The sequence below is a fragment of the Engraulis encrasicolus genome, chromosome 18 (assembly GCF_034702125.1).
Source record: "Engraulis encrasicolus isolate BLACKSEA-1 chromosome 18, IST_EnEncr_1.0, whole genome shotgun sequence".
Taxonomy (NCBI): domain Eukaryota; kingdom Metazoa; phylum Chordata; class Actinopteri; order Clupeiformes; family Engraulidae; genus Engraulis; species Engraulis encrasicolus.
The window spans coordinates 47310357-47335596 of record NC_085874.1 but is presented as its reverse complement, the minus strand read 5'-3'; the positions used below and the strand labels follow the sequence as shown (position 1 = coordinate 47335596).

Sequence of the window (25240 nt, the reverse complement as noted above, 5' to 3'; positions counted from 1 at the left end):
ATGATGCTTCACGCGGACACACTGAGCATGCTCGCTGCCTAGCAAATTTTCAACTTCGTCAAAATTACGCCATCACGAACGCCCTTATTATCTTCCAATCACGCAACGATGGGGGCCTAGGTGTCCCAAATGTAGAATGGATTTACACTGCTACAAGAACAGGGCATCTCATCAACATGTTAAACAGTGATGACACCACTGTCAGAGAACTGGCACGCGCATCGCTGTTGTTACATCTACAGCGACGTAAAATACCACCTGCCTCTCCCAGCGACCCCCAGTTTCTTGGATTCAAACTGAAAGAAAACGGCAAACTCGACATCAAGGCAGCCGGATTCGGGGTGCGCTCCGATTGGATAGATCTCAACGACCTTTGCCAACGAGCGCGACTTGAACTGTCCTGGAGGAGCACTGACGGAGCAGTAGTCCAACGTGATCTCGAATGAATTGCGTCTCATTTATCACGCAAACCAAAACCAAAATTGCGTTGATATAACGACGCATTCTCTTTTATGTCACACATGCGCAGTAGCCAGCACTATCTTTTAAGGCCAGGAGGCTTTATTGTTAGCCTATTTATAACAAAAACAAAACGATATTCACGTTGCTTAACGTAACGACTCATTATAAATATGCTGTTAAGTCCCCACAAACTAATACTGAGCTCTTTTGGGCTGTTAAAGTCAAGTTTTGATTTTAGCAAGTCTTTTTCTGTTTGATTGAATTAAAACGAACCCTTTAAACATTGACATAAATTTGTCCAGAGCGTGATTTGCGCACAACAACCTCTAGGCCTACAACGTTTTGAATAGTTTCAAATATTTCATTCATAAATCCCCAGACCCCTTCCCTCTGCTACTACACCAATGATGTCATTTTATTGCGACCACTCTCTGGATTGTGGATTTTACGGACTGCATTCCCATGTACTGGGTTTAGCTGGACCGTATTGGACTGGAGGTAAGTTAATTTAATTGATAAGGTGAATGTGCATTAACTGCTATATTTGAATGCATCTTCCAGGTCACATCATTGGTTTAGTCGCCAAACTTTTCTGACTGTCACAGATGGTTTTACCAGCCAGCTGCTTCTACTGTGTAGCCTAGCCTAGCCTAGCCTACCCATTATTGCTCGCGTGGCAAATTATTCTGTCCATAATTATGTATACTGTTTGGTTTTACAAGCGGTATCTCGGCCTCATCAAGCAAGCAGAACTTTGAAAACGACGTCAGATGCGCCAAAGTTCTGCTAAAGAGAGTAAATAGCGCGATATGTAGTCTGAAATCTCATTCTGAGCAGAGCACTTGCTTGACAGGTTCACTAATCTCTCTCTCTCTCTCTCTCTCTCTCTCTCTCTCTCTCTCTCTCTCTCTCTCTCTCTCTCTCTCTCTCCCCCCCCCCAACTTTCAGGTGACAGGATATTTTGTACCTGCTTCGGACTGGTTCTGTCATTAACCTACTGAGCTGGTGCTTCTGTCCCAGGTAGGCTACATGGGCAGTCATTTTGTGTGTGTAGGCTACAGGTTTGGTTAGGTGTTTCAAGTTCAAATTCCATTCTTTCTGTACATGCAGGTAAAATGTGTTTGAACTTACATTTGCATCTATACATGAAGTAGGCAGCCTAGAGCAGGAGGCAGGCGTCAGATCAGAGGGTTGCAGGTTAGAATCCCACTTTTCCACTCCCTATCTTGCTCCATGGCTGAGGTGCCCTTGAGCAAGGCACGTAACCTAACCCCACACTGCTCCAGGGACTGTAACCAATACTCTGTGCTTTGGACTAAAGCGTCAGCTAAAGTATAATGTCATAGTAATTAAAAAAAAAAAAAAAAAGTCCTATTGACCATGGCACCCAACCTAGCATTGCAGCCAAAACTGTGTCTACCTTGTTTCAAATGCTTCTCTGTATAAAATGGCCCATTTCCATTACATATTCTAATTCCCCCAACTCTATATCGAACTTCATTGGGTGGGGCTGTTTTATTTATTTTTTCTGCATATGAATGAGATGCTGTGTGACTAAATAAGCTTACCATAATGTTTTTAGTACTGTTATTTGTGTTTTTTGTTGTTGTTTTGTTACAGTAGTAGTAGTAGTAGTCTTGTGATCATATGGTCATCATATGTTATGTCTGCATTTCCCTAGGCATCTCCATCGCATCGCTCCTAGGCATCTGAAAGTGTACCGTTGCGCACAGGTGTGTATGACTGGTATAACATTTACAGCAGCAGCACATAGCTGGTAAGAGAACAGAGTTAATGCTGGACAAAAACCCTCATCTGAAAAAGCAAGGTGTGGAAAAACACATACACTGCCATTTGAGACAAGTGTCCTATGAAGACACCTGAAAGAGTCAGTTATAGATCTGTAGTGCTCATGTTTATTTTGTTTGGTTGAGGGTGGGGATGGGTGGGGTATAGCACCTGTAAGACATGATAACTACTTTCACCCCTGCTGTATACACACCATCTTTGTGGATTTTGCTTGTTCCCACCTACATAGATCATGCTGGTAACGAGTTATTCAAAGGGTCTACCAATCATGGCAAAAACAGAAATCCAGCTCCTCAGCCCAGGCAGTGCCAACAACCCAGCTGATCCAGGAGCTGCAGCGAGGGGTAGTGATGACACTCCGGGCACCCCGACTGCCCTCTTCAACCATTCCCATGGAATTCATCCTGTCCAGCCTCCGTCAGATAATCCAGCCCTCCCCCTCCTACTTCCAGAGACTAATTTGCAGGTAAGCATACACAAACTGAACATTTTGTCATACTGGTCGGTCAGCTGTGGTCTTTCTATTTTGCACATCAAATTCATCCCATTTCACCCCCCAGAATCTCATCTTGTGATGTGGATCTACTGACTACACTGCTTATATGCAGATTTTTGGCATTCTCTAAACACACTACCCCACTATCCCATTCATACACTACCCAACAATAACTGTCTGGACCCTGCAACAACATACAACACATCATACATAGGTAGAAAAATGCTGAGGCACTAAACTCCTAAAGGTTACAATTTTTACATATGCCCTGAGGAAGGGACATAAGGATCGAAACACGTAGGCATTGTAGCCAAATAATAAAAGAAAAAAATGTTACCTTGAGTGCCTCAGTATTTGTCTACTTCGACCAAGTTTCAGAGGCCCTACACTGATGAGCATCCAAGGGAAAAAGTGAAGACCCAGATTACTCAAATGACCTGTTTGCGTTTGACATCATACTGTACATACCGGCTTGTTGATCCTGTCCCTCGTGGAAAGGACACACACACGCACACGCATACACACACACAGACAGCTCCTATGGAACCGCACCATGTGACTGCACCTTACCTGCACCTTACCTGCACTACCTCAGACCTCCACTACCAAGAACTGCTGGCCTCTGTAACATACAATGCACCAACGCTGCTTGTTGTAATTATTTATTAATTAATTACTTTATTGTTACTAGTTTTACGTGTCCTGTCTTGCACTAATGTCAGACATACACAGAACTGACATTTACAGACTATGTCCTGACATGGCATAGAGTGAGAATTTCATTTTACTTGTATAACCTGTGCATATGAAGAAAATGACAATATAACTGACTTGACTCCACACACACACCACTAATTACTCGCTCCGCAAGATTAGTCATTAGAATGTTTGAGTTTCACAATACAGGCAGACAACTCTAATTTCATTGCATGTTACACTTTTCACAGATTCTAATGGGTATGTGCTAAGGAGATGATGAGTGAACACGCTGCCAGTTTGGTTGCAGGTATGTTTTACTTTATCTGTCGAAAAAGCATATTCTTTTCAAGTTGCGCTCCATTATCCCGCCTGTGATATTTTTGAAGGCCATCACTTGGGGTCAATAGACAACCAAATATCTGTCAGTGGTAAAGTGTCTTACGTCCGTGTACTATGAAGGTGGATCACAGTAGAAGTAGTTAACCATATTTCTCAACCTAAACATATTATCTCCCCCACACCGCACACATTGCTCAGTGCTGCTCCTGCAGAATGGACCATGCTAACCTCCCAGTTGTGTTTGTAGATCTCCACACAAATATCACCCCTCTACATTGTAAAGCTGAAAAGAATATGTCTACTTGACATCTTTTAACCCACCAAGTAGAGGAAGGTTAACTTAAGTACAGTTTAGTTGTTGTTTTGGTGTTGTGATTTTATCACATTATATTACATTACAATGCATTTAGCAGACACTTTATCCAAATGTGTATCCATGTGGATCAGAGTGTGGGGTGAACACAGGACAGCTGTATACAAGTAAACCATTGTAAAACTGAAGACCTACTGATCGTGTGTAAGCAGGATAAAGTAAGTGCATTGGGTTATGAATTACAGATTAGGAATGAATGCTTTGTTATGTAGGGGAGCTCTCTCAGACGAGATGAGTCTCCACAAACTGCTTGAAAGTTGAGAGGGATGAGTACACTAAAAAAATGTATCATTTCCCCAAATGCAGCAACAAGTGGAAAGCCATTATAATGTCTGAATCTGTATTTAATTTGAGATTGTTATGTATATGTTTCTGTGTATATATCTCCTGCTTTAAAAAAAAATGTATATATTTGTTTAAAATATATATCTCCTGTTTTTTATGTTGTTTCCAGTGTGTCACCGAATTCCGTAGATTCATCATCACTATGTGGGGTGGAAGCTGCACAGACTACAACAAGGCTTCTGGGACCCCACTCCCCTCAAGCAAGACATTTACCACCTGCTTCACCTATGAAGGACTGATTATTGGCAGTGATACCACAACGCATACAAGCTGTTCAGCCTGCTGCCCTCTGGGTAGAGGTACAGGAGTATCTGCTTCCGCAACTCCAGACTCGCCAACATCTTCATCTACCAGACTGTCATGCCGAATCGTCCCTCCTCTCTCCCATCCCAGGATGCCGAATTATGACCAAGTGACTGAAGAACTGCCATACGTCTTCACTTGGTCATGGCATGACCAGAGGCTGTATGCAGACTCACAGTATAATTCTACACGATCCACTATAAGTCATATTTTATTTCAGGTGTTTTGAATAGCTGTGATACATTAATGATGCCTGCCAACGATTCTGAATTGTGTACAGTCTGTAATATTTCTTCTTCAAGGGACCAGTCAAGTCGATGTGACAGGTGATTTTTATACAAAACTTTGTCAAAGTTTACGTAATTGACACATCTGGTTGGTCCTTGTTTTGAATTCTGAATTGTCAATATACTATATGCCTTTATCAGGTTTGAGCTTGGAGTTGAGTATATGTTAAATTAATAGAATGTGTTTTTTGCTAGTCTTCACATTAAACTTAGACCGAACTGCCTTTACCTTTGGATCGTCTGCAGTTCCCTGTTGGCCCACTACCATCTGCCCCGCATGGTGCGCGACACCAGACACTGGAGCAGCTGGGTCGCCACTCATCAACACAGAGTGAAACAGTGCTTTGACCGCTCCCACAGGGTTAAAAGCCCCACACTTGCTCCACTGGACTGATTGAGGATCCGCAGGCCTACCCGGGGCCACAAGCTCAAGTCATTCTGTTCTGCCCCACTGCAAGTGACTGAGCAGCTGGGTCCCGCCATTTTCCGCCGTGTTCGCAAGGTGCCGCCGCCTACTGCAACAGACCTGGAGGCGACCGGCCCGTACGAGGGCCCATCCAGGCCATCTCAGAGACTATGTACTCTGACAATATGAATGATGTTCCTGGGTCTCCCCTGGGGAGCCCTGGGGAGGGGGGAAATGTTATGTCTGCTCTGTTGCCTGTGCTGATATTTCATATTTCCTGATGCTACTTGAAGACGACATAATAACATTTGTGCAGGGCATGCTGGGATGCGAGTTCAGTGAAATAAACGTCTGGTATGGCTAGACTTTGACAGCTCTGTGTGTAGCGTATTGTTTACAGTTTTATTGTACATAACACTGGGGGCAAAATCTTAATTTCATGCAGCCCATGGGATCATTTCAAATGTGTATTACACAGTTGGCCCACATACACCATTAATGTATGTTGTAACAAGACTTGAACATGAAATTTGGTTGTCAGAGGAATATGAGTGGGCCCAGGCCAATGAAACAGCTCATTCATATGTAACACAATATGAACTACCATGCATGATGATGGAGAAGAGTATATGTAACATTTTAAAACACTACCCCTGTAGACCTAAATTAGCTGTTACCAGAATGGCAATGACCAATTCGTTACATATTAGGTCTACTTAAAGGTGCGCTGTGTAGGATGTTGGCCAGAGTATTGCAACTATGCTGCTCATTGAAACAGTGCTGCCCATTGCCAAATTAGATCTTTTCATGATTAATTACTAAATAATAGGCCTAAAGTGATATCTAATAGTATGACCAAAGTACAGTAAGTTTTGCAGCTAAAAATTCTATTTCTGGACATTCAAAATGGCGGTCATAACAAATAGCCTACTTTGAATTTCATGACGGTGGTAAGTATTCATTAAAAAGGTCTCCTAACATCTGTTAATGGGCAGCAGTAGTATTAGTATTACTCTGGAAATAATACTAAAAATATTACACACAAAACAATATTACACACAAAACAAATATTTAGTTTGGCCTAACTTTATTTCAGATTTTGATTTTGGCATTTTGTCTTAATACTCCTGGCTTGGATCCTTCAAAACCCACTTGTAAATATGTATTTTGAGTTGTGCTTATAGGCCAGATGTGTGCCATTCTAAAATAAAAATAAAAAACAGTTTTGCAATGTCAAATCTGAGACCGTTTTGGATATGCTGCCAGTTCGTTTTTTTTTCTGTAAAAATAGGTATGTTTTGTCTACACACATAACTTACATAGCCTAATTCGAAACCCACTTGAATATCCACATTTTAGTTTAATTGATAGGTGAATATACGCCTTGCAGAAATAATCCAGCATGATTTGACTCAATGTAGCCACTGGGGGGAACGTATATGCTTATTTTGGCAGCAAGCTATGACTTTTGGTAGCCTACTTTTATGTCCATACATCCTTAAAACTCTCTTTAACATCCACATATGCACTTGAATTGGCAAGTTGATAGGAAATAATCCAAGATTTAGACGCTTGATTCAATAGCCATGCGTGGGGCATCCTGAATTGCTTGGAAATACATAATTGTGCCAGCAAGCGACTAAGACTTTTGATACTTATAAGTAAATAAATGATTGAAAACCCATTTAAACATCCCCATATGTGCTTGGATTGACAAAGCCATGTGTGCTGTGGTGAAATAAACCAATTTTCAGGTATTTGAGTCAATGTAGCCACTGTGGGGCAAACTGGGATGCTTGGAAATGCATAATTTTGGTAGGAAACGGCTATGACGGTTGGTAATTTTAAGTTAATAAATCATTTATTACCCACTTACACATCCCAATATGTACTTGAATTGACAAATGGATATGTGCTGAAATTATATTAACCATTTTTCAGGCATTTGACTAATAGTAGCCACTCTGGGGAAAGGGAAATGCTTGCCATGTGTAATTTTGGCATCCAACGGTTGTGACTTTTAATGCTTAAAAGTCAATAAATTGGTCAAAAAACATCAAAACATTCTTATTTTGACTTGTCTTGATGCAGAAATACATGATCTGCAAAAAAAAAATATATTACACCAAATTTTCATGCTCTGTCGATGCTTAGCCCACAGCCATCCTAAAAAGGTACCATTAAAAGAAGCGAAGGAGCCATTTACAGCTTGGTAGGCGTAACACCTTTTTTTCATGGAATGTCAACATATGGCACATATTTTGATAGAGGCTATAGTGACAAACATATCTGTAAAATATTGGCCCTCTACCTGCTTGTATGTGACTGGGAGGCGGGGCCAAAAATCAAAAATGTGGAATTTCTAGGGGGCGCTATAGAGCCAGTGAACATGGAAGTTGTAATTTAACTTATTTTTCCTATTCTGTGTGACACATAGATCTAACATATCAAATTGCAGGCTTCTACCTTTTTATGTGTTGGCTGTAGACTGGGTCAAAAATGAGGAAAAACTGACAAAAAATAGAATTTCTAGGGGGCGCGCTATTGAGTCTGCAAATGTGTTGGCTGCATTTTGACTTCACTCACATGTTCAGCGTGACCTATATAAGTGACATATCCAATATGAAGTCTGTATGTACTTTTGAATTCCAAGGGGGTGGGGCCAAAGTTGTCAAAAAGAGAGAAAGTGCATGAAATTGTAGGGGGCGCTACAGAGTCTGTGGCTAGGAAATCTGTAATTTGACTTAATTTACTTATTCTGGGAGACACAAAGATGTTCTATGCCAAATTTTAGATTTCCAGATTGTTGCATGTTGCCAGCAGATGGTGCCAAAAATGTCAAAAAAAAGAATTCCTAGGGGGCGCTATTGAGTTTAACAATGAGTAATCCACAATCAGACTCCAATCCCATGTTTTTCGTTACACATTGATGTTGCATACCGAATTTTGTCATCCTGCAATAAAAGGAAATTAGAAATGGTAACCCTAACCCTAATTATCACGAATTCCATAATGAATAGCCTGTAGTAGAGTTATAGGGCAGTTATTGAAAACAAATATGAGCACGTGGAACATTATGTTACTGTTAGGGATTACACAAATTGAAAATGATGAAACAAACTGAAAATGATGAAACCCCTGTTGGATTAAGGATAAAATGTGGTGTATAAGGTGGTGCTACAGAACCAGTGAGTGTGTAAATTGCAATTAGATTACACAGCATAATTCAGGAAATTATTGTATGTCACATGCATGGCTTAAATCTTGGGTTCAAATAATACAATTCTTTAGAATACGGGCCATGCCTGGAAGAGTTGTTGTATGGACATGTCAGAATGTCCTGGCAGCATATAATCAACATTCTACCAGCCTATAAAGTATCTGGAAATGGTGATAGAATCCTAGTGGTCTTGTAGTCTTGAAATATGTGTATCACTGGTGTACACAGGGGCACAACTACTCATTTCTGGGGGGGTATGCAAGAACTATTAGGTGCCCCCCCCCCACCACCAAAAAAAACCCATTATTTGGCGCCCTCCAATGCCCTCCCTTTGGTGCCCCCCTCTCTCTGGCGCCCCCCTGCAACGCATTCGTCGCATATACTGTAGTTGCGCCCCTGGGTGTACAAAAGACTGCATGGTGTAATTTCATGTGGCTGTATTTTTCTTATCATAAAAGGGATGCAACAGAGTGCAATTAGATTTCAGAAAAGTTTTAGGTAACATTATTTTATGTCACATGCATAGTTTTAATCCGAGACCCAAGTAATATGTAATTCCATGAACTACATGCCATGATTGGATTACAGTTGTTGTAAGCACACATCAGCATGTCATAGCTTACCACATTTTATGGGCCTAGAAGGTAGCTAGAAATGGTGAATGTAGTCTTTAAACATCATAAGGAATGTACAAGACTGCATGATATCATTTCACTTTGCTCCTGCATTTCTATTGAGTATTCAACACCAACACATACTAAACCAGGTTTTGGGCCAGCTCTCTTTCATAATGCAGCCCAAAAAGACTCATTGTCCATACTGTATTGAATCAACTAACTCAGTGTCTGGACTTTATCAATATGCTGCACTGAAGACTCCTCAAGTCAGTGTTAGCCTAACTTGGCCTTATAACCATGACCAAAATGCAGTGATCATACTTTAAAAGACAATGACAGTAATTACTAAGGGCATCATCAATGCTAAGATGTTTTATTTATTGCATTAAACATGAAATCACCAGTAAAACAAGGTGATCAGTCGTGGTCTAATGCTTGAGGAAATGAGTTTAAGATCAGAGGGTTTGCATGTTTGAATCCCAGCTTTACCTCGCCCGACATCCTCAGCTGAAGTGCCCTTGTGCAACGCACCTAAACCCACACATCTCCAGGGACTGTGACCAAAATCCTGTAAATAACTAAGACGTGCAATGTAATGATCAAAACAGTTTATTAAAAATCATTAAAAAATCATCAATATTCACAAGGTATAAAACAGCAAACAAATCAGAACACTTAGGACCAAGTCTTAACAGAAAGGTGGGAAATGTGTCAGCTTTTGTGTAAATTAAAACTCCTAATTCAATCATAACAAAGAGACAAGAACAGAACATAAAAGAAGTTTAAGTTAATGGTGAAAAGGCATTAGACATTTCCATGAATATCACTGCAACCAGTTGGAATGTCATGATGCATGCATCCCATTTTGTATCTGTTCTTCTTTGAAGATTCTGTTGCTTTTATCAAGGTATATATCCAGTCACACTTTCTGAGCAGCTTCATGCAGATATTATCGCTTTTAGTGTGTCATTACAACAACCACCACGAAAGAGGGCCTAGGTTTGAGTCGCAGCTGAGAAACGCTACATTCTGTTACTACAGATGAAATGTTAAAAGGTACGCTGTGTAATATTTTTAAGCAGTTTCTTTCCAGCATTAATTCAGGCCATTCACAAATGTAACCTTTTTCAGAATACTTACCACCATCAAATTCTGAGTATTCATTATGACTGGGAAAATTACACTTTTCATGAAAACATGAAAGGAGTCCATTGTCCACCATCTTGAATTTAGTTGCATAATGTACTGTATTTTGGTCATACTAGTAAATATTGGTACATACTAGTAAATACTTGGTAAAATTCTTGAAAATTCAAAAGTCAAAATGGACAATAGGTAGCACAGTTGCAATGAGCAGCATAGGTGCAATACCTGCTCTGATCACCATCCTACACAGTGGACCTTTAACAGTATAATGTGGTCATTTAGTTTCATTCAGTGGTTCTGAGTGGTTCTTCATAGTGTTCAAAGGCAGTGCTGAAGAAGTTGGATTGGCTGCTTGGATTATTCGAGCTTGTGTAACGGAGGCCAACTAGCAGAGTGTGGCGTGGAAGGATAGTAAACCTCCCTCCCGAAGCCTCATACAGTACCAGCAGCGCTGAGCTATGGGACTGGTCATTTAGCTCAGCGGTATCGTGCTGTGCCTCCCATACCGAAACCGATGCGTTGACTAGGTGGTGGCAAGTTCAAGATCTAAGGGGGACAGACTGTGTGGAAAACTCAGTTACACTTGGCTCTAAGAACACAGTTCAAGTAACAGGCTGAGCTGTCAAGTTGATGACTATGACTGGGGTCTTCATTGGGATGTGTTCTTCTGGAGACACACCTGCAAAACAAAATAAATATACATGCATGGGCATGAGTAAATATATGACGGTGCATATGGCCATATAAAAAAAACAACAACATTAACACCAGCTACAAAACACAACACAGCAGAATCAGCAGTCCTCCGCAAGAGCATTCCATCATTAAACAGGAATGCTAAAATTATGATTACAAACTGTGAGAGATAGTAATACTATTAGTATCTACTATCAGTAATACTATTAGTATCAGCTCTAATTTAAGAGTGAACACCTTAGTTTCATCTCTTAATTTCAATCAGGCTCATCAAAACTTGTGTACGGCTTGTGGAGGGTACATGAGTCCAGATTCAGGCATTTGAAATTGCATCATGTTGAGGAGTTGAAGATATTTCCTCAGCACCTCAAACAGTGGTGGTCAAATGCTAACATACTGTGCACTGGCCCCTTATGAAACATACTAAGTTTCATGTAAAAGGGCGACCATAAAAATGTCACATAAGATGTAGTGTCAATACTTGGGCAAACATCATGTTAGTAGTGTTTTTTTTTTCAATTTAGACAGAAGGTTAGTTTAAAAGCATACAGTATGTTACCCCAGTGATTTGGCTGACATTCATGACATTGAATCGTCTAACCACAAAGAAATGAGTGGAATGCCCTGTAACGCAAACACACAATACATTCCAACAACATTCCCACAATTGCTGCCTACCTGAGACCTTAGACTTTGGTAGGCTCCAGGTCAAGCAATGTATGGGGCCACTCTTCCTCTCAATCACATTATTCCTCTGGTTGCACCTGAAAACAACACAGATAGAAGTGTACATCAGTTATTGTGATAGCACCAGTAGGTGTGGATGAAGAAAGGTGTAGATGAAGAAAGCAGCGCACCACTACATTAAATCTGCACATCAAAGACCTGCCCAAAATACCAAAACTACTTACTGTGAACTTGCTTTTTGATTATGAAACTAGGAGGCTAAAGAAAGACAGCAACATGCAGAAATGCATCTTTTTAAATGTGCCACTTTTCACAGAAACGCAACCAATCAGAGTTCAAAGACATTTTAACCAACAAATGTCCATGACTTTTCCATGACTTGGGCACAAGTTCCCATGACTAAACATAACATCTAAAAGTGTTTCTACCAGTTCAGCCACCCATTGAGGTCAAGCCTTTTGTTAATTGTAACTATTTGATTTGTAAGCTTAATCCTGCCATCTGGTGGACTAAATGTGCAGCTGCAAAGTCTACATCAGTCACAATCTCAAGCACTGGAGCCTAGCACATTTTTTGTCTGTATATGAAATGTGTTTAACTACATGTAAAAGTGTCACTGTGAAATTACAAAAACATGCATAATGACACATTGAATGATTATATAAATGGATATTATTCCTCCTTCATTTTTTTTGTTTGATCAATACAAATTTTCATTATTGGTCCAGGAGATATGAAATCTTACTTAAAAAGGACTGTCCGTGTATTAACGCACTGGGAGCACACACGATGGACCACAGTCTGCCTGTTTCTCCTCCACAGCATTCCCCATCAGAGCAGTCCTCCAGGACAAGCTTGTTACATTTTGCTGCTGAAACAGAAGAATGAACCATAGCAAGAATAGAAGGTGAATAGCCTACCACAACATATCCGTCACAAATAGACCAAGCACTACATCAGCGATTCCAGCGACGGAAGTAATTGACTTTGCATTGAGTCGCGCAACAAAAGTGATTCAGGCAACTAGAGGCAATTCGCGCGACTTGAGTGACAGTTTGTAGTTTTACTTATTATTCAAATTAGCTATGATGTGGTATTGCAACAGTCGCCACAGCCAATTGGAATGTTGGACTGCTTGCATTCTGCTTTTAACGGACATACTTCTATCACTCTTGCTGCACAGTCCAGCGATTCTCTGTCGCTTGATCTTGTCGCCACCGGTGTATTCGCCTGGTAATGCACTGTACTTCTGACAGAAACACAACCAATAGATATTAAATCTTACTTTGAACAGACTGCACATTAACCAATGCAATGGAAATACACATCACTGACTTAAGTCTACTAACCCCCTCAGCAATTGTATTAATGATATCAATACAAGTGATTTTCAAGATGAGACCATTTCCATACAAGGTTGCAGGGGGTAGATATTTTTAAGGGAAGACTATTTGCATAAACTCTAACCCCTCTTTTATCCAGCTCATCTACTATTCACCATCGTAAGGAAGAGGTATCATAGTGTCCTCTCAGCCAATATGATGATGCTCGTCTATGCTGTCATTGTCATTTTTACAGTATTAATGTGCCTCTTTGGTTTTGCTAGGCCCCTCCTAGTCTTCCCTCTCTTTCGTTCATAGGTTTTGTGAACATACAAAGGACATGCCTAAAAACTGCATTTATAATATTGATAATTATATCCTAATGTCACCAGATAGAATGAGATCTGAGAAAGAGGGATTGAGATTTGTGTTGTACTTCAGTTAAAAAACACAGCATATGAATTAAATGAAACTACTACTTACCCATCAACAGTTTCACTCCACTGAATATTTTGGACCTCAGGGAAAACTGGAGACGTAAAACTGTAAAGTAAGATTTAGACCAAAAGAAATAGTAAGTTTCTTAAATGTGCAACAGAAAAACCACACACAACTTCAGTTAGATAATGCATACAAACAGCCATATGAAGACAATGTTGTCATATTCTGTGGAGAGGATGGATAATATGACATGCATTAAATCAACGAGAAGATTGTGCTTAGAAGAGACAATTAGGTTGGTGTGACTTAATAGCTCCTCTTATTTCTGTTCAGATCTCCTTTTTCAGATATTTTCAACGGCACTTTGCACACAAAATACACATTAATACTGATTAGTTAGTGATGCAAAATGAGCTAATGTCGAATTTTGGAAAAGCCAGAGACCTTGGAAAGGGAGAACAATCATACAACACCTTTGGTAAAGCTAGGCTAACTTAGTTGCACCACACTGAACTTGCAGCTAATTTTGATGTTACATGCAAACCAGAGGTGGATGTGGCTGAGATGACACGCATATAAACAACCACGTTAATAAATTATGGACTAAACAAACTGTTAACATCACAAATCACGCGAGCAATACAATACGGGTGTAGAAGCAGCTAGCTCGTAAAACCAAGTTAGCTTAACAAATGAAGTGGGAATTGTGTGATAAACAAATTGCATGATCATCCCGATGTGCCGCTGTGTCAAGCATTCAAATAGGGTAGATCATAAATATCTAATTTATCAGATTAATTTACCAATTGATGAATAAAGCTCAGCCAAACCACATCAGACTGCAGGCAGTACAATCAAATCCACAATCCAATGCATGGACGTCGCGATGAAATGACATCATCATAAACAGTGGGGGTACATCAGGGTTATTTACAATGAATATTTCAAAAACCTTACTGGTTGAATGGTTTTCAGCCACAAAAGTCTTCTGGACAAATACTACAAATGCTCTCGTATAGGATAAAACAGTTTCTGTTATTTTATTAATATCCTAGCAAAACAGACTTTTGTCTAGGAACTAAAATGTGACTAAAATAGCCCATAAGCTCAGTATTTTGTTGTGGGGATTTAATTATGAAGTTGCAATACGCGGTTATGTGGAGCAACATGAATAACGGCTTATTTTTCAGTAAATTAGGCTACAAAGATGTCAGGGGGGCTCCAGGCAGCAGAGTGGCCACTGCGCATGTGTGACATAAAAGAGAATGCGTCCTTATATTGACGCAATTTTGAGTTTGGTTTGCGTGATAAATGAGACGCAATCCTTCGAGATCAGGCTCAGTAGTCACACTCGAGGATATTGTGACAAACCACCAGATTTCGCCCCTAGTGATCCTGAACGAAAACAACACGACATGCCAGTTGCAAATTAAAAACATCAGAGCATCACTTTTAAATAACAGCAAAACATTGAGCGCACAGCACTGGAAAAACCTAAAACTGCAAGGGAAATTGGCGCTCCTTGAGTCCGCCGACAAATCCGTGTCCCATTCAGTTTTTAAAAATCACTCCATCTCAGAAGAAATAATTGTGTTTGCCATTAAAGCAAGGCTGCAATGCCTGCCAACAAGGTACAACTTGTCAACTTGGTACCCATCAAAGTATGACCCTTCTTGTATCCTGCATTCAAACCAGCAAGAAAAGGAAACTGTTGCTCATATACTAAATGGGTGCAATCACTATAAGGGACAGTATGTGGCCAGGCACGACCGTTTGGTTGACCTGGTTGCGAAGGACTTACAGAAAATACACCAAAGACAGGATTGCAGTTTTTTTCTACACAGCACTGTGAAAACGAACTGGTTTCAACAGGAAATTTCTGATTCTGATCACTTTCAGAACATCCCAAATACACCCGATATTGTAATAGTAAATTCAGAGGAAAAATCGGCATGCATTATTGAGGTGGGGTGTTGTTTTGATCTGTATATGGACACTTGTTACTACTCGAAAGTGCTTAAGTATCAGCCATTATTGGAACGTATTTCCCAGTTGGGGTATGATTGCAGACTAGTAGTACTGATCTTTGGAAGCTTAGGCCATGTACACAAGAATGTAGTTAGAGGACTGCAGTTAGGAGGAATGCAAAAAAGAGGAGCAAAGAATTTGGCAAAGTTTTGCTCTGTTTCAGCTATTATTGGTAGTATGCAGATATGGAGACATAGATGTTTTGTTTATCCATGAATTTTGAAAGCTACAACAAAAAGAGGACTGGTACTATATGTAAAAGTGTGTAGCCCTTAAGATCTATCAACATGTCAAATACCTTTTCCAAAATATTTGGATCTTGTACCCTGTTGCTTGTCTCTTGGATCCAAATAAAAGTAATCAAATGTGTGTGTGTGTGTGTGCGTGCGTGCGTGTGTGTGTGTGTGTGTGTTTAGAGGGGTCACTAAGTACATCAGTTGCAATCCAGCTGTTCCTTTTTGTTTGGAGATAAAGCAACCCGCCCCACTCACTCACTCACTCACTCACTCACACACATACACACACACACACACACACACACACACACACACACACATACACACACACACACACACACACACACACACACACACACACACACACACACACACACACACACACACACACACACACACACACACACACACACACACTATCCAGGCAAATCAGAAGGCAAGCCGTAAAAGCCCATTAGCGCCAAACTCAATCAGCTGGCTTTATTGACGCTGCATTTAGGCCGTGCCTGCCTGGAGAGTCGTGCGCTGCCCATTGTTGGTGCACCAGTGTGCTTTGTCATGCCGTGTATACCTTCATGTGTATACATGGTGTTATCTGCACTTTTCACACACACGCACGCGCACATACGCATGCACGCACACACTCACACATACAGTACACTCACATATACACACACACATACAAGCATGCGCGCACACACACATACATGCACACGTGCATGCACTGCACCCCCCAGCACACTCAGAGGTGGCCAAAATAAAGGTAGAAGCAAAAAACAAAACCTGGCACCGTTTACTTCCAACACTAATAATTACATAGTAGGGCCGTAACGATACACTCAACTCACGATTCGGTTCGTATCACGATTTTTGACCTACGGTTCGATACACCCCACGATTTCTGAAATGTATCTCCACTGAAGTTGGGAAACACTATCACATCAAATCACAAGGTTGTTTTCTGGACTAATGGGTAATAAAACTTTGAAAGGGCGTATCACGATACTGCCTCCTTGTATCACGATACAGTATTGTGACTCTGTGTATCACGATTTCTCGGTTCGATACAATATCGTCACAGCCCTATTGCATAGAGTAGGTTTATCATTACTATACAGCAGGGGTCCCCAACCTTTCTGGGTCTGAGGGCTACCAAGGGCTACCCGAGGGCTACCGAGGGCTCCTGAGGGCTCCCCGAGGGCTACTGAGGGCTCCCCGAGGGCTCCTGAGGGCTACCCGAGGGCTACCCGAGGGCTACTGAGGGCTCCCCGAGCGCTACTGAGGGCTACCCGAGGGCTACCCGAGGGCTCCTGAGGGCTCCTCAAGGGCTACTTTTTTTCAAAATCCTCTACTGATGTCTTGGCATCATTCTCAAATCACACTATTATTGAATGATACTTTGCTTAGGTTATAAAGAATAAATAATCTCATATTTAAATTAAGAAAAGCATTAACTGTGACTAAAATCTGGTAGTCGTCACTGTTTATTAACATCCTTGGTGGGCACCTCAGAAGCTCCTGGAGGGCTACCTGGCGCTCACGGGCACAACCTTGGTGACACCTGCTATACAGCAATGTATTAATTCAGGTAAATTGGGCCACTTTTTTGCACATAGGTGAATAGCCCAAAGTGGCACAATTTACCAATTCACCATATCTTATTCTTTGCTGGTTGGATCAAATTGTTTTGTTTTTTTCAGTAACAACGTCTAGGCAGCTCACTAGGTCCAATGGAATAACAGGTGCAACCGCTATATGTAATGTAACATCATGTGCTAGTGTTGTACAGTACAGTACACCATTAACTTACTTCTAATTTTACTTTGGCCACCATTGTCTTATACACATCCATAGTTAGAACTTTTCTTTTTCAGTAACAGCAGCGTCTAGCCACCTCAGTAGGTACAATGGAATAACTGGTGTAACCGCTGTGTAACATCATGTGCTAGTATTGCACAGTACACCATAAATGAGCTTCTACTTTTACCAGAGAGAGTAGAGAGGCAGACTTTAGGCAGACCTAGGCAGACCTAAGGACTGTTCTATTCAATGCTAGGAGTATTATGACACGTCCCTTTAGGCAGACCGGAACCTGGTCATGTTAGGTGCCCATAGCAACCTATTACATTGGCATATCTCTATACTTAAAGAATCTCTACTTTTACTTTGGCCTCCTCTGTTCCGTCCTCACGTGCACTGCACACTGTCAGTGTTGCGCAACAGTGATGCATACGCGGGCGGGCGTGCAGCGCTGCAGAAGAGGCGAGAGCTTCTTCTCACTCTTACCCCCAAAACCCCCAAATGTGCTAACAGCTTGTCACGCTACACATGCTACAAAAGCCCCTGATTTCAGCAGCAACATGTTGTATACAATAGCCTATGTATATTACATTACATTAGTATTTAGCAGACGCCTTTGTTCAAAGCGACTTACAAGGAGCAATTTTAACAAGAACAGGGTAAGGCACAGTGTATAGTTGCAACACTGATAGCATTGTCCTACAAAGAGTAAAGAAGAGGACAATGCATTAAAAAGTAACAAAAGTAAACAAGACCTCAAGATGCAGTGTACAGTTGCAACACTGACAACATTGTCAAACACAAGGTAATAGAAGCAACATTAAATAATAGGAAGGTAACAAGGCAAATTGGATGATAAGCAAGACATCTAGGTGCAGTGTACAGCTGCAACACTGGCCACAATATATAAGCTCTATGTAATTGAACAGAGTATCGCTGCAACACGGTGTGTCCTCCACCATTTTCGACTTTTGCATTTTGTTGTTGGAAATGACTGTTCAGATAATCATAGCCTATGTGTGAAATATTGACATTCAAATATTTTGAGAACATACTTTTCAAACCTCTATAAAAATGCATTTTAGAGTTAGAGTTAGAGTCAGAGTGTACTTGAATGTCCCCAGCGAGTACATTTGTCTTGGGCTTCAACAATCACTGCATAACATGCAGTACTCACTCAGGTACCCATACAACATAACATAGAGAACACACACACACCGAAAAAAACATACAAACATATAAAACATAAAAGCATAAGAGACATGGAAAAGACCTGTGCACTCCCTTCACATGGCATGTCTATCTATCATTGAGCATTCTAATCGCATTGGGGACAAAAGAGTTTTTATATTTTGCAATGCAATGCAATGGAATGCACAATACAAAAATGTCAATTTCACAACATTCTCCAAAATGGATAGGCTATACACTGTTTCGCAACAAAGCTCTTCATATGGAAACAGTGTTATCATCCAGGATCACTGTATTGCAGAATTGAGGAAGTAGCCGTTTTGATTTTTAATAGAGAAATGGCCAAAAGGATCATGCAATGGATAGTTTATGTCAACAACAAAGACTGAGGACAACTGATAATGCCTCCAGTTAGTATTCACTGTAATGACAAGTTATAAACAGTGATGGGTTTTAAATATGTAGGCCTACATTTGTGCTTACTGTTCAATAACATGATTTTACTACTGCTATTACTAAAACAACTATTGCTATGCCTACTTCTACTGCTATTACTACTGTACGTGTTACTCTTAAACTACTACTACTACTACTACTATTACTACTATAACTACTACTACTACTACTACTACTACTACTACTACTACTAGTACTGCTGCTACTTCTATTACTACTACTAGTGATATTACTACTACTACTACTACAGTAATGATGTTAATAACACTAGGCCTACATAATCAGAATAGAGTAGTAACAATAATGGTAACACTTTATTTTAGGGATACATCTATTAGCACTAATACATACAATGTTAATGCCTGCATAAGCAACTTGTAAGGCATGTACCAAGCAAAGGTCCTTACTAAGGTTAAATTGGTAATAAATCCCTTATTGTGCATGAACAAGACATTTGCGAATACATGCCTAACAAATGTTTGATTTTGCTTTGTACATGCCTTACAAGTTACTACAGGGACATTGTATGTATTAGTGCTAATAGATGTATCCCTAAAATAAAGTGTTACCACAATAACAAAGAGAATAATAATAATGGGAACACCAAGCCTACCTGCTACAGCACCCCATTCATGGGAACCTAATCGACTCGAAAATGACCCCTCCTCAGCACAGCGCAAACCCGCCTGGCACTGCAAAACTGCAGCGTACTGTATGAAACGCTGACCTAATTAGGCTGCCAGTCATATGAAACTAACTTCTGTAGCTTCTTCTTCGTCATGTGTGTGTCTCGCTGCCTGCTGACTGGCCTGACGGCTGACTGACTGACTGCGGATGTGAGTGCGCTCTGTGACTGTTCGACTTTTTAAAAAGCGACCCCCACGAGAGGAAGCCTGTGCTTCCTCCCCTGCCCCCAAAAAAGAAAAGAAAGAAAACCTCACCGCTAGCTTGACTGTCACTGCGTGGCTTTGGTGACTACGCCATCATTTACCTGAAGTCACAAGGGCCTCTCAGGCAGTTACGTCACGTCAAGTTGGACACATATGAACACTCACTGCAGTCAGTCATAAAGAGAAACGGTTGGTGGTGGTGGGATTGTGACACAATTTATTCCCTTGCTTGGCTGGGTTTGTGGGTGAGTTGTCTCTCTGTCACAATGAAACACACACACACGCACAGTTAGTACCGTGGCATAGGCCTACCAGGCAGGGGCCACTGACAGCTTTGACCAGGCCCAGGACAAAATCATCTGATAGGGCCCCCCTCTCAATACATAGGCAATGTAATGGGGTCCCAAGTCTGGCCACCCTCTTTCCCTGGGCCCGGGACAACTGAACCCTTTGAACCCCCCTGTCAGCTTCCCTGCTACCAAGTGCCATTTCCCAGTAATCAGATGGAACTATACACAGCAGGGTTAGGGAACCTATGTCTCATTTTGTCTGGACCCCGATATAATTTTAATGTTATTCAGCTTCACATGAAATATGACATATTTTGTAAAGGAATCTTAGAACATGCATTTGCAATACAATACAGTTATATTCAGGGAACGTAGAGAAGGTGGTGTTTGTTTAAAAGGTGGCTGCCTTCAATATAGACCTAAAGTGCAGGGGGAAATCCTGGTTTGTGTTCATAGTATGACCCTCGGATGAATTTGAAGTGACCCTTCGAACGGAAAAGGTTCCCCACCCCTGGATATACAGTATCACTTCTTCGTATTTGTCGACCATGGCCATGAAGCAACCCACAATACTGACTGGACACTGGAGTGTATCCTACCCACAGTCATCCAGGCTTTCCATTGCTGAGTTTTTCCCCTTGCATTGCATTTCAATGTCAATACGATTTTACTCAGTACCTACTCAAGGAAAGGTTCAAACGAGTTGAAGTGCAATGCTTGGGTCAAAATGTACTTGAGTACTAGTACAAGTAAAAGCACCCATTTCAAAAACGACTTAAAAATAACAACTTACTAATAATAAAAACGTTACACTAGTTATGGTGCTTTTACGCTTCAGTTCACCCCTCCCCCACCCCCCCAACACTCTCTCTCTCTCATACCCATATTCACTAACACATGCTATTAATATCAAATAACAGCACTCATCAGAGCACAGGCCGCACCCACACACACACACACACACACACACACTTACTTTGACCAGATATGGCCCTGAGCATACGGGGTTTCAAAGGAAGGACGGAGCAGCCAGGTGAGGTCAAGGGGCTGTTTGTTCAAAAAGGTTGAGAACCGCGGCCCTAACACCAACTGTACAGTAAAGCTTATTATTAGCCCCTGGTCATTAATTCTGACCTTTTCTGAGCCTCAACAAAGCTCCTACCAACTCTGTGCGGACCACTCCAGGATTGATGGGTTTGGCATTCTCTGTCTCTATCTGCATTTATCTTTTTTTTTTTTAAAGTATTTTTGGGGGGCTTTACAAGCCTTTATTGTTTTTTTGTTTGTTTGATTGTTTTTCTCAGACAGGACAGTGAAGTAGAGACAGGAAGCGAGTTGGGAGAGAAAGAGATGGCGGGAAAGGGTCGGCAAAGGACCCAGACCGGGAATCGAACCCGGGTCGGTGTAACGGAGGCTAACTAGCACAGAGTTGGCGTGGAACGTTGGTAAACCTCCCTCCGATAGCCTCATACAGTCTCGTGCCGTTGGGCCGAGAGACTAGTCTCTTGGCCCAGCGGTATCGTACTGTGTCTCCCATTGCCGAACTGTTGTAGTTGACGAGGTCGCATGTTCGATCCCCGAGGGGGGTGAACAGGTGCAAGATGACCTCCGTCACAGTGGTGCCGCTGACCCGGGATGGGAGTGAGGTTTAAGGGGGAGAGTGTAACGGAGGCTAACTAGCACAGAGTTGGCGTGGAACGTTGGTAAACCTCCCTCCGATAGCCTCATACAGTCTCGTGCCGTTGGGCCGAGAGACTAGTCTCTTGGCCCAGCGGTATCGTACTGTGTCTCCCATTGCCGAACTGTTGTAGTTGACGAGGTCGCATGTTCGATCCCCGAGGGGGGTGAACAGGTGCAAGATGACCTCCGTCACATCGGCCACGTAGTAGACGAGTGCCCTACCATATCAGCCACAGTAAGGGCCTCTATCTCTATCTCTATTGTCTCTGTCTCTCACACAGCATTATACAGTATGAGTGTAATGCAGTATTGTTTGAACGGTGGGGTGGGGTGGGGTGGTTACCAAGGAAGCTTATTCAGCGTTTTTCTCTTGCAGCAGCATTTCTATAGGTCATCCCACCACACACAACTTCCAGTAAAACACTGCACAAGTTCAACTGAATGTCCCCCCCACAAGACCGCACGCATGCACATATGTACACACGCACACACACACACAGACACGCGCGCATGCACACACACACACGCACACACACACACACAGGCGCATGCACACACACACACACACACACACACACACACGCGCGCACACACACACACACACACACACACACACACACACACACACACACACACACACACACACACACACACACACACACGAACGCACGCACACAAACACACACGCACACACACACACACACGGAGCGAGACAGATGCAAAGACCACACAGACCCCACCACACCACATTGTGCATGTGAAGAAGATCCATGCATGCATGTATGACGGTGCTAGGACGTTTTTTATCACCATAGTAACCATAGCATTCTCATCGGTTTCCACTGAAATAGATCATCAGGCCACTTCAGGTCACCGGATCAGAGATATGTCAAGTAGAAGTAGAAGTATTGTTACGGATGGAATTACAACTTAAAGGGACACTGTGCAGGAAATGGTCAAAAAAGGTACTGCAACTAGCTGCTCATTGAAACTGGGCTGCCTATTGCCAAATTTGATCTTTACATGAAAGTTTACTAAGTAATAAACAAATATTTTCTAGTATGGTCCTAGTATTCAGAGTCATTTTTGCAGCTAAAAATGTATTTCTGGAAATTCAAAATTGCGGACCATGGAGAAGATGCCCCTTTTCATTCATGAAAAGTGCAATTTTTCCAGTCATAATGAATACTTAGAATTTGATGGTGGTGGTAAATATTCATGAAAAAGATAACATTAGTGAATGGGCAGCATGAATTCTGGAAATAAACAACTAAAAATCTCACAGTGTCCCTTTAAGTGGTATGATATTACGTAGCCTTTAATGCATGCCGTACCTCCTGAGGCACGCTGTAGTAGACATTGAACGTTAACTACTATAGTACTAAACTACTATGACAGTGCACGGGGCCTTTAGTAATACAATACGACTTGGTCATTGCCATTCTGGAAACGGCAAATTCATAATGCCGTGTCTTAAGGGGTTAACTTGCTAACACGTCATTTCAATCTGCTAAAGTTGAAACATGAAAAAAAGGTTGCACCATGCATATGGTTTCTTTATTACACAGACGCGTTTCATTCATTCATGCCATTGGCACACTGAGGAAGGCAGAACGCCGAAACGCGTCTGTGTAATAAAGAAATCATATGCATGGTGCAACCTTTTTCTCATTTTTCAGTTTTACAATATCTTGGTCAGCACCCTTAAAAGAAAAGGAAAAATTGTTGGGTGAAGCCTGCTCCAATCTTTATGAATCTGCTAAAGTTGCAATTACGCACATCCACAACAGCGTGCTTCTTCTACTTATGCTTTGTGCATCTCTGTGAGCGATGCACAGCAAAAACTGAAAGTGAAAGTGGACGAGCAGCCCTCCGCAGTCTTAGGGCATTTTCACACCTAGACCTCTTTAGTGCCTCTTTTCTTTCCACTGCTGCTTTTCTGGCGGGCCTACAGCTTGACACAGCACAACTTGGCCGCCACTCTTTGCTTTACGATTGACCCGTGTTGTGCCTATTCGAAACGCAAAAAGTGGCGGCCGAGTCACGCTTTGTCGAGCTGTCGGCCTACCAGATACCTGGCAATGGAAAAGAGGCGTAAGTGAACTGAACTCAGTTCTCTTTACTGTAAGTGGACCAAAAAGTGAACAGACAGCAAAAATAACTTATTTTGTTCATATTGTGAGTGTATTACAAAAAGGCCTGGCTGATATTTTTGGTCCTGTTAGGCTTTTATGGTGTCTCAGTTCTCTTTTTGATCCCACCCGGTCCTCTAGAAGCATTGGATTTGTCAAATGGAAGTACAGCAAAGACACATCTTTTGGAGGTTGGTAGCCAGTAGCAAACGTTTTACTCATATCTCTCAAAATAAGTTTACAAAATAAAAATCATTTAGACAGAAAGTACAGATATCAAAATAGGCCTCTGCATTGATCATTTAACGAACATATATAAATATACACAAAAAAACAAAAACAAAAAAAACATGATCTGAAATGTAAAGTCCTTCTCACAACACTGTCCAGATATTCTGTAGGTGCTGCCTTCCTGTTTTTAATTACCGGCATAATTTTGTGTAAAAAGTTTAAACAACAAAAAACACAACAAAATAAACACAATAGAACAAACACACAAACGCACCCACATTGTGTCTGTCCACAGTTCCCAGACTGGCCTCAGGAAGGAATTCCAGACATAAAGCTCAACATGTTAAGATTCCATCCTTACTATAAAAAAAAAAAATGTTATTGATAAAACCACTGGATGTATTACGAATAGAAATACAGCTGCATCCTGAGCGAGACTCCTTGAGCCCTTATATCATCCTGGAATAAGATCATCTCTGCTCACCACGCGCGCGCACACACACACACGCGCGCGCACACACACACACACACACACACATGCACACACACACGCACACGCACACGCGCACTTACACGCACACACGGGCACGCACACACACACACACACACACACACACACACACACACACACTCACTCACACACACACATGCGCACACA

At 41.5% G+C, this 25240-nt stretch overlaps 2 long non-coding RNA genes across 8 annotated transcripts; one reads left to right on the top strand and one right to left on the bottom strand.

Annotated features, from left to right (window-relative positions):
• Window positions 1-446: 446 nt before the first annotated feature.
• Window positions 447-5890, top strand: LOC134468671 (uncharacterized). Of its 2 annotated transcripts, XR_010038884.1 has the most exons (7): window positions 447-960; window positions 1411-1482; window positions 1573-1659; window positions 2144-2195; window positions 2501-2737; window positions 3715-3773; window positions 4633-5890. It is a non-coding gene; the product is annotated as an uncharacterized LOC134468671 (long non-coding RNA). The 2 variants fall into 2 exon arrangements; XR_010038883.1 differs by lacking the exon at window positions 1573-1659.
• Window positions 5891-11757: 5867 nt separating this feature from the next.
• Window positions 11758-14987, bottom strand: LOC134468669 (uncharacterized). Of its 6 annotated transcripts, none has more exons than XR_010038881.1 (5): window positions 14452-14987; window positions 13691-13750; window positions 13047-13134; window positions 12631-12756; window positions 11758-11962 (listed from the first exon to the last, which is right to left on the bottom strand). It is a non-coding gene; the product is annotated as an uncharacterized LOC134468669 (long non-coding RNA). The 6 variants fall into 6 exon arrangements; XR_010038877.1 differs by having other exon boundaries at window positions 13047-13131; XR_010038882.1 differs by having other exon boundaries at window positions 13047-13126.
• Between the last annotated feature and the right edge of the window lie 10253 nt (window positions 14988-25240).